Source organism: Moschus berezovskii, chromosome 24, assembly GCF_049115385.1.
Source record: "Moschus berezovskii isolate FMDL1 chromosome 24, NW_MosBer_1.0, whole genome shotgun sequence".
In the NCBI taxonomy this organism is placed as follows: domain Eukaryota; kingdom Metazoa; phylum Chordata; class Mammalia; order Artiodactyla; family Moschidae; genus Moschus; species Moschus berezovskii.
In genome coordinates, this window is record NC_142483.1 from 58,357,765 (window position 1) to 58,371,950 (window position 14,186).

The 14,186-nt window shown below is 39.6% G+C and overlaps 1 pseudogene; it reads left to right on the top strand.

Moving 5' to 3' along the window:
• Positions 1–394: 394 nt before the first annotated feature.
• The window catches only part of LOC129547557 (mitochondrial carrier homolog 1 pseudogene), a 52,150-nt pseudogene continuing 38,358 nt past the window's right edge, over positions 395–14,186 (top strand).

Below are 14,186 nucleotides of genomic sequence, written 5' to 3' on the forward strand. Positions count from 1 at the left end.
AATGAAGTTATTAAAGTCTTCTGTTTTCTTTAAAAATAATAAAATATCATCACAGAATCTGACATACTTAAAATCATGAATTTTAATGAGCCTAGAACAATTAACAAAAAGTTTCCATTCCAAAGGGCAAATTGCTGTTTTTATGAATTTTTCCAAAGATAAAAGAAGTTACTCTTCTCAGAAATTTCCTTTTCTTGCCATTTTCTCCTTCCACAGCATTTCCTGTTTCTTAGTCATCCACGACATACAAGGGTATAGAAGGATCAACTTCCTCCTGAGAAATTTCTGAGTACTTAACTATTACCCAGTTCCAATGCTTTGTACAGTCACTGGTTCCCATGGTGATTAGTTGAAAGTAACGAACACCTGCTGGACACCCACAGACTTCCCCACCATGCCAAGCAGCCATCCCTATTCTTGGTTCACAGAGGATCCACGTAGTGAAGCTGTGGTGCCCCCAGGATCAACCTTGGAAGTGGTGGGCATAGCTGGAAACTGGGTGAAGTGGCAGCAGTCAGGTATGTTTCATGGGAGGTGATGATGAGCAGTGGACAGCCCTCCAAGGTCAGTGCCACCCATTTCAAGGTTGGCTTCAGATGCCAAGAGTGGTGTAGCGACAGTGCTCAGGCATGCCCATCCTACAAAGAACAAAATAAAATGTCCCCAAGATCTATGAAGGGAGTATTTCATGCAAAGATGGGCACAATAAAGGACAAAATGGCGAGGACCTAACAGAGCAGCAGCAATTAAGAGGAGGTGGCAAGAACATACAGAACTATACAAAATAGGTCTTAATGAGCCGAAGAACCACAATGGTGTGGCCACTCACCTAGACCCAGACATCCTGAGTGTGAAAGCAAGTGGGCCTCAGGAAGCATTACTAGGAACAGTGGAGGTGATGGAATTCCATTTGAGCTAGTTCAAATCCAAAATGATGATGCTGTTAAAGTGCTGCACTCAATATGCCAGCAGATTTGGAAAACTCAGCAGTGCCCATAGAACTGAAAAAGGTCTGTTTTTATTCCAGTGCCAAAGAATGTTTACACTACCATACAACTGCACTCATTTCATATGCTAGCAAGGTAATACTCAAAATCCTTCAAGCTAGGCTTCAACAATACGTGAATCGAGAACTTCCAGATGTACAAGGTGGATTTAGAAAAGGCAGAGGAACCAGAGATCAAACTGCCAACATCTGCTGAATCACAGAAAAAGCAAGAGAATTCCAAAAAAAACGTATACTTCTGCTTCATTGACTATGCTAAAGCCTTTGACCGTATGCTGCTGCTGCTGCTGCTGAGTCACTTCAGTCGTGTCCGACTCTGTGTGACCCCTTAGACGGAAGCCCACCAGGCTCCCCCGTCCCTGGGATTCTCCAGGCAAGAACACTGGAGTGGGTTGCCATTTCCTTCTCCAATGTGTGAAAGTGAAAAGTGAAAGTAAAGTCGCTCAGTCGTGTCCGACACTTAGCGATCCCAATGACTGCAGCCTACCAGGCTCCTCCATCCATGGGATTTTCTAGGCAAGAGTACTGGAGTGGCTTGCCATTGCCTTCTCCTTTGACCGTATAGATCACAACAAATTGTGGAAAATTTAAACAGATGGAAATACCAGACCACCTTACCTGTCGCTTGAGAAACCTGATATATGCGTCAAGAAGCAACAGTTAGAACCACACATGGAAAAATGGACTGGTTCAAGTTGACAAAGGAATACATCAAGGATATATACTGTCACCCTGATTATTTAACTTATACGCAGAGTTCAGTTCAGTTCAGTAGCTCAGTCGTGTCCGACTCTCCGCGACCCCATGAATCATAGCACGCCAGGCCTCCCTGTCCATCACCAAATCCCAGAGTTCACTCAAACTCATGTCCACAGAGTCAGTGATGCCATCCAGCCATCTCATTCTCGGTCGTCCCCTTCTCCTCCCGCCCCCAACCTTTCCCAGCATCAGAGTCTTTTCCAGTGAGTCAACTCGTCACATGAGGTGGCCAAAGTATTGCAGTTTCAGCTTTAGCATCAGTCCTTCCAATGAACACCCAGGATCGATCCCCCTTAGAATGGACTGGTTGGATCTCCTTGCAGTACAAGGGACTCTCAAGAGTCTTCTCCAACACCACAGTTCAAAAGCATCAATTCTTCGGCGATCAGCTTTCTTCATACGCAGAGTATATCATGTGAAATAGTGAGCTGAATGAATCACAATCTGGAATCAAAGTTGCCAGGAGAAATATCAGCAACCTCAGATATGCAGATGACACCTGGTCCCATCATTTCATGGCAGATAGATGGGGAAAATGGAAGTAGTGACAGACTTCATTTCTTTGGGTTCCAAAATTACCACAGACAGTGACTGCAGCCATGAAACTAAAAGATGCATGCTCCTTGGAAGAAAAGCTATGACAAACCTAGACAGCATATTAAAAAGCAGAGACATCACTTTGCCAACAAAGATCTGAATAGTCAAAGTTATGGTTTTTCCTGTAGTCATGTATGGGTGTGAGAGCTGGACCATAAGAAGGCTGAATGCCAAAGAACTGATGATTTCCAACTGTGGTGCTGAAGACTCTTGAGATTCCCTTGGACAGCAAGGAGATCAATCCATCCTGAGTATTTATTGGAAGGACTGATGCTGAAGCTGAAGCTCCAAATTTGGCCAGCAGATGTGAAGAGCTGACTCACTGGAAAAGGCCCTGATGTTTGGAAAGACTGAAGGCAGGAGAAAGGGGCGACAGAGGATGAGATGGTTGGATGACATCACCAACTCAAAGGACATGAGTTTGAGCAAACTCTGTAAGACAGTGAAAGACAGGGAAGCCTGGAGTGCTGTAGTTCATGGTGTCACAGTGTCAGACACAACTTAGAGACTGTACAACAACAAAGAAACATATAGCCTGGAATTATGAAAGAGGTGGTGGCAACCATGAGAGAAGGAGCAGGAGGAATTGAGTGGGTGGGTGTGGGACACTGCAGCGGATTGAGCCGCATCCTCCCATTCTCAGTGTGGTTAAAGGAACACACAGAACGCAATTCTTCCCTTGGAATCTGGCTGTCACTTCTCTTTCCCCAGCTCCCCACCCACTACCTGGAAGTTTCTTTCATGATACAAGTAAGTCCTTCATCTTTGTTTTCTTTCAGTCTTTCTGAGTAAAACAGTTGAATACTCATTAATTAAAAAATGTATCCAGCTACAGTCTTTAAATCATGGCTCAAGGACTGTTTGCTCGTAAGGGCACCAGGCAAGTGCTCCGTGTTTTCTGTGAAAGGAGAATGTGCATTTATTGTGCTCCCAGGAAGGTGGGGCTTCCCCTTCTGATTGTTACACCCTAAGGAAGGGGGCAGGGTGGAAAAGTGTCCGTGAAGGATGACTTTATTGACTCTCCACGGGGCACAGCCTTAACTTTAAAATGAGCCTCTGGGTACTAGAAGCTTGGTACAGAACCTCCTCGGAACCACTTACATCTCTCACCACTAGAGCTCCCTTGAGAACTGCTAAGGAACCAAGCACAGCTGGTCCTTGATGATTCTCTTTCTAGGGAAGCTAAGTTTTAACTCATAAGTATGACTGGAATTTGGTTGTAAACATGCCCCGAAGGTTATGAAGTGATGCTGCAGACACAAGGAGAAGCCACCTGTTAGCCAGGCTCATCCTTTCCATCTGGGGTAGAGCCAGATCGATGGACCACAGTGAGTTGTTTCAGGGTTTAAGTGAGAAAGCTTGCGAGAAGAAGGATGAAGTTGAAAAGAGATTTGTTTTTATACAGGAGACAAAGGAAATGAGGTCAAGATTGCTACCAATCATTGGGAACAATGTCTCCTAACCTGCTGTGACCACCTCAGCTGTGTGCCCTGCCTTTCAGGAATGGGCAGGACCTGAGAGATATACCACCTGTGGCAGGGGTAATATTGTGCCCTGGAATAAGACCCAGATCACAGCTCAGGGTCTCAAATCTCACTTTTATCAGATGCGTTTTCAGTCTATATGGGAAAATGAATGACACAGTAGAGAAATAACTTGTGGTTTCCCACATCCCTGTGGCTCACACAATAAAGAATCTGCCTGCAATGTAGGAGACATGGCTTAGATCCCTGGATCAGGAAGATCACTTGGAGAGGGAATGGCAACCCACTCCAGTATCGTTGACTGGAGAATTCCATGGACAGCAGAGCCTTGTGGGCTACAGTTCATGGGATCACAAAGAGTTGGACACAACTGAGAGACTAACACACACACACATATAATATATAGTTATAGTTATACACAACGATGTTATATACATATGTAGTTCTATTTTGTGTTTTTGACTTTTGTACTTCTAGAAATTAAAGCATACTGTATATATTGTTCTGCAATTAGCTTTTTTAAATTAACTTTTTCCTTAACCTAGAAAGTGTTCTGTTAGTAATTATTGATTCAATATTTTAAGTGCAAATTATTATTCATTGCTTAAATCTGTGAAAAATATATGCAGTTATTTAAGTAATTAAAAGTAAATATATTAACATATATTAAGAACAAAAGACACTTTACAAAACCATCCTAGAATCAATTTCCTTGGCACAGTAATGACTACAATGCATCATCTGAACAATTGATCAGTGTCCATTCAAATCAGCCACCAATACTTCTCCTTCCTCTTCTACTCCACAATCTATGCAACACATTTTGACACTTATTCTAAAGTTTGAGAATTGCATATCTTTGCTCCTCAATGAAAAAAGGAAGTACATGAAGGCAAGAATCTTTTCTCATAGATAAAAACAAAGATACATAGATACACTGATATATACACAATACATAAACACTAATAGATACATAGATTTTTATTTCCTGCCTTTCTACTGTCCAGTTAATTGTTTCAGTTCAGTTCAGTTGCTCAGTCGTGTCCGACTTTCCGTGACCCCATGAATCACAGCACGCCAGGCCTCCCTGTCCATCACCAACTCCTGGAGTTCACCCAAACTCATGTCCATCGAGTCGGAGATGCCATCCAGCCATCTCATTCTCTGTCGTCCCCTTCTCCTCCTGCCCGCAATCCCTCCCAGCATATTGTTTAGCACATAATAAATATTTGAGAAATATTGGTTGAATATAACTCTAAATCTCCTTTTTAAGCTAAAAATGTGATTATTGTAAATGCTTAAAAGGATAGGGGCTAGAGACATACAGGAACACAAACATCTTCTCTAAATGTACATCCTTTGTTCCCTGGATCTCAGGACTAGGAAGGAAGAGGGAGAAGCTCACTTTCCCAGGCAGGTTTTTTGATCTGTAACTGACCAATATTGTTCTCTTTATTTTCTGTGGCCTGTGTTACTTCAAAAATTGTCTCAAAATAGTGTATTACTGAGTCTTCTAGAGTGAAGGCAGAATAAGTATTACAAAGTAAACTTTGAGGTAACCTCACTATGTATGGGCTTTCCAGGTGGTGCAGGGGTAAAGAATCTGCCTGCCAATACAGGAGACTCAAGAGACGCAGGTTCAGTCCCTGAGTTGGGAAAATTCCCTGGCGGAGGACATGGCAACCCATTCCAGTATTCTTGCTGGTGAATCCCATGTACAGAGGAGCCTGGCGGGCTACAGTCCATGGGGCTCCAAAGAGTTGTACCCGACTGAGCGACTGAGCACACACTCAAAGAAAGCTTTTGAGGTATACGGGTAAAGTTAGAGATACAAAGAAATTTGTTATAGTGTTATTGTAAAGCAAAATTTAGAAACTAAACATCAAGATAAAAATATTTAAAGAAATTAAGTTTTACTCCCACATCAGAAAATACTGCAAAATCATGTTTCCAAGGCCTAATTCAATACAGTAAGAGTTAAATCTATATTTTTAAGTCTCCTCCACCATCAATTCCTATAGATATGAAGAGCTTCAATTAAGAACTGGGAAACCTTATGCTATCCTTGGAAATCAAGCAAAGGTGTTATCTAAAAGCCAGACATTTTAGGTAATTAGCAGCAAGATCCAGTACAAAGGAGACTAGATTGAGCAAAGAAATAGGACAATAAATTTACACCTGAGAAGTCACAGACAATTTCAAACAAAACCTGGAGTTTGTCTTCCCTTTTCCCCTCCAGGAAGAAAAGACAGAAAAATTTTTTCAATTTACAAGAGAGAAAACAAATTACTCAATTTACAATTTACTTTCTCACCTTACAAGAGAGGCATCAATTTCTTTTTTAAGTTCTGATTTAAACTCTTCTTAAAAAAATTTAAAGATGACCATTAGGATTTTGTGGATGGCCAGACGTGGAAGTATTTAGAGAAACTAAGAGCCAAAAGCAAAATGTTCTCACAATGTTCCTTGACCTACACATGAAAGGCAACTGAACTGAGCATTCAAGGCTCAGCTCCTGAGCCGTGCTCCACAGTCTCATGTCCTGTGTGTGGCCAAAAGCGAAGGCAGAAGTGACTCCTCCTCCAGTCTGTTGCCTCTAGTCCCCCAAATTCTCACAAGCCTGCCTTCACCAAGAGGGTGAGTGGGCGATGGATGTAATGTTAGTGAACGTTTTGGTCCATGGTGTCTGGCCATCTAAAGATGCTTATTCCTGGAAAGCCACAAGATTATGTTCTCAAAACATCCTCAGAACAGTACAGATGTTCCACTGCATGCCAAGGCTCAGCCTTACAGAGCATTGATAATTGGATTCATTGGCAGTCCGTGTCTTCTAAAGGTCGCCATCATCTTATTTCTTAATGATCTACACGGGCATAAAAGGTCTGTTATTGTTCCCATCACTGCTTTACCATGCTTAATCAGACAAAGTATATAATATTACTAACTAAAATCTTCTTTCATTAGAAGTTGTCCCTTTTCTTCAGTACCATTTTTCTAGATTCCATTTATATGTATTAGAATACAATATTTATCTTTCTCTTTCTGACTCTCTTCACTGTATAATAGGTTCTAGGTTCATCTACTTCATCGGAACTGACTCAAATGCGTTCCTTTTTATGGTTTAATATTCCATTGTGTATATGTACCACAGCTTGTTTATCCATTCTTCTGTCGATGGACATCTAGGTTGCTTCCATGTTCCAGCTATTGTAAATAATGCTGCAATGAACAATGGGATACATATGTCTCTTTCAGTTTTGGTGTCCTCAGGGTATATGCCTAGGAGTGGGATTGCTGGGTCATATGGTGGTTTTATTCCTAGTGTTTTAAGGAATCTCCATACCGTCTTCCATAGTTGCTCTATCACTTTACATTCCCACCAACAATGCAAGAGTGTTCCCTTTTCTCCACATGCTTTCCAGCATTTATTGTTTGCAGTATTTATTGTTTGATGAGGGCCATTCTGACCGGTGTGAGGTGATATCTTATTGTAGTTTTGATTTGCATTTCTCTAATAATGAGCAATGTTGAGCATCTTTTCATGTCTTATGTCTTCTTTGGAGAAATGTCTGTTTAGGTCTTTTTCCCATTTTTTGATTGGGTTGTTTGTTTTTCTGGTAGAGAAACAGACATGGAGAACAGACTTATGGACACGGGGAGAGGGGAGGAGAGGGTGAGATGTATGGAAAGAGTAACATGGAAACTTACATTACCATATGTAAAATAGATAGCCAACGGGAATTTGCTGTATGGCTCAGGAAACTCAAACAGGGGCTCATATCAACCTAGAGAGGTGGGATGGGGAGGGAGGGAGGTTCAAACGGGAGGGGATATATGTATACCTATGGCTGATTCATGCTTAGCTTTGACAGAAAACAGCAAAATTCTGTAAAGCAATAATCCGTCAATAAAAAATTAATAAACTTAAAAAAAATACAAAAAAAGTTGTCACTTTTCCTTTCCTGTAATAGTAAATCAGTAAAAAAAAAAAAAGATGCTAAATTTTATTATTATATTATGGAAAAATTCATTAGTAGTAATAAAAATATAGTTTGAGCAATTCAATGAAAATAGAGGTAAAGGGAAGAATGGACATGGTTTGTTTAAACTGATATGATATGAATGTTGAAATCATGTCATCAAAGAGTATGGGACATTTATAACCTCAAACAGTAGAGTCCAAATTTTGTTTAAATCAGAAGAAAATGTTCATGTGTATTTTCATGTAAGTTTGTTTGTATACATGTGTGTTGATGTATATGTGTGTATACACACAGACTGACAAAAGATATTTCCAATATTCATAATCTCTAGATGCTGAAATTACCTATAATTCATTTTCTTTAATCTGTTGAAAATTTCCTATAATCAGCACCTTTTAACAAACACAAAGTAATATGTTAAATTTAAAACCTTAACATAATCAACAAAAAATGAAGAGACCAATTTGTTTTACTTGTAATAGATTAGAATTATAAATTCAAAAGCAGAGAAAACAGAACCTAAAGGCAAGTCAATGTTCAATACAAAATGAAGACATTTTCAGTATTTATTGTAACCAATTTCATTTGCTAAGTAAAGCTTTTACTACATAATTATTCAATTCTCAACTCAAGTGAATATTTTTGATAAAAAAGAATACCTCATAAGATTAAATCAGTCAACCAGCCAGTACAGGTAGTTTTTTGGTTTTCTGGGTTTTTTTGGTTTTGTTTTTAGTACATAATGAAAAGTATCCTGAACTTAAAATCAGAGACTGGAATTCAAGAATGTGTCTGACATATTCCAACGTATGATTTGGGGCTGTCACTTCACATCTCAGAAACTCCTAGTGTCTACAAACTATACAATATTGTAATGCATCTCACATCACAGGATTCCCATGATGAAATGATAGAATTTTGGCACCTTGTGTAAGACTGTGTAAAGACAACTGAATTTATTTAATGATGTGGAACCTGCTTCTGGCACAGTCATCTGTAATTGCTAATAAAAACAACAGTTGTTGTTGTTTTTTTTTTTAAAAAAAAAAAAACCTTTAAATTTAATGAGGGAATTGAAAACATCTCTCAACCTATCATCCAACATGCCAAATAAATGCTAGAATCGTGGCACAAAGTGTGAGATAAATATGATTTGCTTGTACTACTTATGTACAGCCAAGATCAAGAAATGAGTAGCATGGATAAGTCTGTGGTGTATATCATAACCAATACAGGTTAAGTCATGAAAAATTGCTTCCCTTTAAAATTTTGAAAGTTAGAGATTAGCCATTAGAAAATCTATCACTAAGATACAGACAACTAAGATGGATGCAAAAAGAGCCTCAGACAGTCTCGATCCAGCCAAGGGTATGTAGCTCAAATGTAATTGGTGGTAGTTCATTTTTATGAGACAAGATTTTGAAAACAGTCTTTGATTGAAAATAGGATGATTGCAATGCAGCATAACCGAATATAGTCATTATAGTAGATGAAATCTGACAAGTTGAAATATTTGGACAAATAACACAGAAACATTCAACTACTTTGGCACCAGGTATAATTATGATGATAAAATTATGTATCAAAATACATAAGAGTAAGCACATATTTGTCAATAGTCTGTATATGTGTATAGAGACACACATGTCTAAAAACATTGAAAAGAATAACTACATATGACACTAGAATAAAACAATTAATGAAGGCAAATACTAAATCAAAATATGCATAATGCATCAGAATTTACTCATGTAACAATTTTACATAATATAAAAATAAAGATGAAAGCAGAAAAAAATGTATGTGGACAATGGCAGTTGTGCCAATTACTGGAATTTCTGCTTATAAATAATTATTATGCTTTTTATTATACCCAGTTATATGGGATCGTATCACATTTTAATGACAGTTGGAGGACTGCTTGCCAAACCTGATCCTTTCAATTTAAAAATGGCTATAAAACCAAAATATATTTTCTTATTTTTAACTTTAATAGTTCCCTAAAAACCATGTAACAAAATAATATTACCATTATCACCCTCACACTAGAAATTTAGATGAGATATTTTTAATTGAGTCTTGATTTTGTTGAGTTTTTGTATTAATTAGGACATATTTACTCCCAATCACAACCAAGATGGATACTAGAATTAAAAAAAGAAAATAACAAACTCTAACAGAAAGAAACAGATCCAAAACATGTAACAATTTACTCAAGGAATAAATGGCATTTCAAACTCTTGCAGAGAGATGGAATTCATTAATATAATAGTCTGCTCAATGCACAAGCTCTAACTGATGTCCGTGGTGTCTATTTAGAAGAATGCCTGCCATGTACTCAATAATCAATAAAAATTCTGTTGAGCAATTCAGTGAAAAAGAAATTTTTAAAATATTTATTGGTTTTCACCCACATAGACATTTAAGATGCTGTTATAAGGGAAGAAAAGAAAAATATTTTTAAATGGCAACTATCTCAATTCAGTTTTGTGTAAGCCATACTAAGCAAAAGAAAACAAACAAACAAAAAAAAAAAAACAAGGAGAAACAAGACATCATGGGAAATATGGATAGATTCACAAACATAACAATAAAAACTCTGTTGTTGATGATCAGTCCCTAAGTCACGCCTGACTCTTTGTGACCACATGGACAGCCGCATGCCAAGCCTCCTTGTCCTTCACTATCTCCTGGAGTTTTCTCAGATTGATGTCCATGAGGTTGGTGATGCTATCTACCTACTTCATCTCATCTCCTCAGTAACCCTATTCTTTTGCCTTCAATCTTTCCCAGCATCAGGGTCTTTCCCAATAAGTCGGTTATTTGCATCACGTGGCCAAAGTACTGCGGCTTCAGCTTCAGCATCAGTCCTTCCAGTGAATATTCAGGATTGTTTTCCTTTAGGATTGGCTGCATTGACTTCCTTGCAGTCCAACGGACTCTGAAGAGTCTTCTCCAACACCACAATTTGAAAGCATCAATTCTTTGGCATTCAGCCTTCTTTGTGGTCCAATTCTCACATCTGTGAGACGACTGTGGTCCAATTCTCACATCTCACGACTACTGGAAAAACCATAGCTTTGACTATCCAGACCTTTTTTGGCAAAGTGATGTCTCTGCGTTTTATTTTTTATTTTTTTGAAGAGGGAAGGGGAAATTAGCCTTTAATGGGTAGTTTCACTTTTGCAAAATGAAAAGTTCTACAGATCTCTTGCACAACAATGTGAATATACTTAATACTGAATGTTCACTTAAAATGGTTAAATTTAATGTTAGACTTTTATTTTTTAATAGTTGTTTATTTTTGGCTGTGCTGGTCTTCATTGCTGTGTACAGGCTTTCTGTAGTTGTGGGAAGCAGGGGTCTTCTCACTGTGGTGACTTGTCTTGTTGCGGGGCACAGGTTCTACGGTGAGTGGGCTTCAGTAGTTGTGGTACATGGGCTCAGCTGCCCTGCGGCATGCAGGATCTTCCCAGGCCAGGGACTGAACCAGTGTCCTTAGCATTGAGGCGAATTCTAAACCACTTAGGATGGTGCGAAGATCCCCAGATCCTTGGTTTGCGTCGGGAAGCTGCCTGGAGAACCAAACCTCCAGCAATTTCTCGGTCCCTTCGAAAAAATGTGCAGCTTCCATCACCGTGAGACTAGCGAACAACCAACAACCACAGAAAATCAACTAAATTAAATCTCTTCTCCCGCCGCCGCCGCTGCGGATTGTTCCAGCTGTGTTACTAAAGTTCAGGTTCCTTTTTTTTTTTTTTTGCTATAATTTTATATTAACTTTTTTTAAAAAAAGGATTAATAAAATTTTCCCGGCTTTGTGTGTGTGGGTGAGCGAAAGTTGAACGTGAGTCTGTTGGAAATAGAGGCAGATACAGCTCAGTCTCTTGTAGTCCGCTGTTTCCCCGTTGGAGAGAGTAGAGCGAGCGCTAGCTCATGTCGCCGGCCATACTGTGGGAGCCTGTCTCTGCGTTTTAATATGCCGTCTAGATTTGTCTTAGCCTTCCTACTAAGGAGCAAGTATCTTTTAATTCCATGGCTTCAGTCACCGTCTCCAGTGATTTTAGAGCCCAAGAAAATCAAATCTGTCACTGCTTCCACTTTCTCCCAATCTAGTTGCCATGATGTGATGGGACCAGATGCCACAATCTTCGTTTTTTGAATGTTGAGTTTTAAGCCAACTTTTTCACTCTCCTCTTTCACCGTCATCAAGTTCTTCTTTACTTTACCATCATCTTTAGTTCTTCTTCACTTTCTGCTGTTAGAGTAATATCATCTGTGTATCTGAGATTGTTGTTATTTCTCCTAGCAATCTCGACTCCAGCTTGTGATTTATTCAACCCAGCATTTCACATGATGTACACTGTGGTGTTGGAGAAGACTCTCGAGAGTCCCTTGGACTGCAAGGAGATCCAACCAGTCCATTCTAAGGGAGATCGATCCTGGGTGTTCATTGGAAGGACTGATGCTGAAGCTGAAACTGCAATACTTTGGCCACCTCATGCGACGAGTTGACTCACTGGAAAAGACTCTGATGCTGGGAAAGGTTGGGGGCGGGAGAAGAAGGGGACGACCGAGAATGAGATGGCTGGATGGCATCACCGACTCTGTGGACATGAGTTTGAGTGAGCTCCGGGAGTTGGTGATGGACAGGGAGGCCTGGCGTGCTGTGATTCATGGGGTCGCGGAGAGTCGGACACGACTGAGCGACTGAACTGAACTGAACTGAACTCTGCATGTAAGTTAAATAGACAGGGTGACAATATACAGCCTTGTCACACTCCCTTCTCAATTTTAAACCAGTCAGTTGTTCCACATAAGGTTCTAACTGTTGCTTCTTGACCCACATACGTGTTTCTCAGGTAAGGTGATGCGGTTTTCCCATCTCTGGAAGAATTTTCCAGTTTGCTGTGATCCACACAGTCAAAGGTTTTAGCATAGTCAGTGAAGCAGAAGTAGATATTTTTCTGGAATTCCCTTGCTTTCTTCTCTAGGATGCAACAAATGCTGGCAATTTGATCTCTGGTTCCTTTGCTTTTTCTAAGCCTAGCTTGTACACCTGGAATTTCTAGATTCATGTAGAAGCAGCTTGAAGCCTAGCTTGAAGGATTTTAAGCATAACCTTCAGTTCAGTTCAGTCACTCAGTCGTGTCCGACTCTTTGTGACCCCATGAATCACAGCACGCCAGGCCTCCCCATCCATCACCAACTTCTAGAGTTCACTCAAACTCACCTCCATCGAGTCAGTGATGCCATCCAGCCATCTCATTCTCTGTCGTCTCCTTCTCCTCCTGCCCCCAATCCCTCCCAGCATCAGAGTCTTTTCCAGTGAGTCAGCTCTTCACATGAGGTGGCCAAAGTATTGGAGCTTCAGCTTTAGCATCAGTCCTTCCAATGAACACCCAGGACTGATCTCCTTGTAGTCCAAGGGACTCTCAAGAGTCTTCTCCAACACCACAGTTCAAAAGCATCAATTCTTCAGCGCTCAGCTTTCTTCACAGTCCAACTATACATGACCACTGGAAAAACCATAGCCTTGACTAGACAGACCTTGGTTGACAAAGTAATGTCTCTGCTTTTTAATATGCTATCTAGGTTGGTCATAACTTTCCTTCCAAGGAGAAAGCGTCTTTTAATTTCATGGCTGCAATCAGCATCCGCAGTGATTTAGGAGCCCCAAAAAATAAAGTCTGACACTGTTTCCACTGTTTCCCCATCTTACTAGTATGGTAAATGAGCACAACACTAGAGTAATTTGTACATACTTTGGTACTGCTCTTCTTTGGGATTGGAGTGAAAACTGACCTTTACCAGTCCTGTGGCCACTGCTGAGTTTTCCAAATTTGGTGACATATTGAGTGTAGCACTTTAACAGCATCATCTTTTAAGATTTAAAATAGTTCAGCTGGAATTCCATCACCTACACTAGCCATAGAAAAAACTCTATTTGAAAGAATAAATACAAATAAAGAAAAATGCTAACATGGGGAAGTGTATGCCATACAGATCACAAAAGGTGATTAGAATTTGACAAATCAGAAGGAAAAGTAATTCTATGAAAAACTGGCCAAGAATAGCATAGTTAAATCACAAAATACAAATAAATGATCAATAATCCTGAAAAATACTCAAGCTGACTAGTAATGAAGTGAATACAAATGAATAGTGTGATGAAATGGCATTTTAAACTAAAGAATCTCAGTGATTAAAATAAAAGCTAATAACCAAGATGGAACCTTTCTGAAAGGCAGCCAGAGAGTATAGATGAAAAGATGTGAAAGCACAGTATATGTTTACCTAATATTCCATATTTATCTCAAATCAGTTATCAAATATGCACATTAACACTAATAGACA